Consider the following 1,974-nt stretch of genomic DNA (forward strand, 5'->3'; position numbering starts at 1 on the left):
GGTAATCTTAAGTAAAATTTAACTTAATATAAAATAAATTAATCCCTTATTTATATTAATAATATATTATTATTTAATTAATTTATTAAGTTTATTATATATTGTATCTTATTTTTTTTTTAAATTTATAAGTTAGCCTTAAAAGATATATTTAAGTATCTCTAAAGTCTAATATAATTTAAATATTTATTACCCCTTAGCAGGAAAAGTTTTATTAAGTTAATATTATTATAATTAACTGCCTTAATTATAGCCTAAACCTAGCTATATATAACCTAGCTAGAGAGCCTTACTCTTTAGCTAGCCCTAATTATAATAATTAGTTTCTAACTATAAATAAACTAAGCTATACTAGGTTTATTATTAGCAGATTATATAAGGCATAATACTAAGCTTATTAAAGTATTATATCTCTTAATAATAGATTTAATATATATTAGGCTTAATTAATATAAAAAAGTTTTATTAATAATTAATAAGCTAAAATCTATAAAAGTATAAATAAATATAACCTATATACTAGAGGTTTCTATAAGAACTAATAATATAATAAGGTTAATCCTTCCTAGACTAATATAGTTTATATATTAGTCTAAAGGACTATTAAATAAAAGTTATTAGTCCTTATCTTATTAATAAACTAAAGCCTTAGAAGGTTAGTCTAATATAAGGTAATAAGTTTTTTCCTATAATTAGAAAATAATAAGGTTTATATAATATAACTGCTAGGGTTATAATATTAATCTTCTTTTTATAACCTACTTTAAGGGCTATTTTATTATTAACCCTTATAGATACTAGGCTTAAATTATCTATTATATAATAAGTAAGTTAATCTGACTTCTAATTATAATTACTAATACCATTAACATACATAATAAGCAAACCAGATAGATAAGCAAACCAGACAAAAGTCCCTTATACTATATTATCACTATTAGATTAATTAATTCTTAACTAAATAATATATCTTAATTTAATAATAAAGCTAATATACTTCTTGCACTTAAGGCCTATCAGGGAGACCTAAAATTAAGTCTATAATAAGCCGCAAAAATCTATAATATTAACTACCAGCGGCTTTTTAATTAAATAAATAAAGTATAGGCTTGCAGTAATTATATCCTAAACTTACAGAAACTAAGTAATCTAGAGGAACAGGTTATAATCTAGTATATTCTTAATCTAGATTTATAAAGGATTTCCTTCCTGGTATTGCAATATTAAAGAAATAGCAAATTAACTGCTTACTAATTGCAATATATTACTAGTTAGCAAGCACTAGGCTATTAATTTTATTAAGCAGTAATTACAGCTTAAGATGCATTTTCAGAGGAGATATAACTATTAGAAGGCTAAATATAAAGATTTAATTGCTATCTGTAATTAGTTTAGGCTTATAGAGAATATAATTATAAAGTATAGTATCTAATTAGATAATATCTAGAACTTTAATAAGACTAGCTTTATAATAGGTATAATATTAAGCGGTATAGTTATTACTAGCTTAGAAAGGCATAAAAACCTAAAATTAGTTTAGCCTAAAGACTATAAATAAGTTATAATAATTTAAGTAATTAATACAGAAGACTAAGTAATTAATTTATATATAGTAGTTATAGGCTAATATTACCTTGCTAATTAGTACTAAGAAAGTAACCTCCTAGGCACTTAGGCTATTACTATAATACTAAATAACTAAATAAATAATAAGATAAGTCTTAACTAGCTAAAGCACTTTAATTAATATATAACTAATTAATTAGTTAATGCCTATTATCTTCTAATCCTTAATAGCTATAAAAGTCACTAATCTGCTAATTTCTAGATATACTATAAGAAGAATAATATTATTATACTCTATATACTGCCTTATTCCTTATACCTACTATAGCCCCTTAATATTAGGTACTTTAGGCCCTTAAAAAAGGCATATAATTAAGAAATAAAGTATCTAATTAGATAGTCTATAAC

This window comes from Fusarium oxysporum, chromosome 5, assembly GCF_000149955.1.
Source record: "Fusarium oxysporum f. sp. lycopersici 4287 chromosome 5, whole genome shotgun sequence".
Classification (NCBI taxonomy): domain Eukaryota; kingdom Fungi; phylum Ascomycota; class Sordariomycetes; order Hypocreales; family Nectriaceae; genus Fusarium; species Fusarium oxysporum.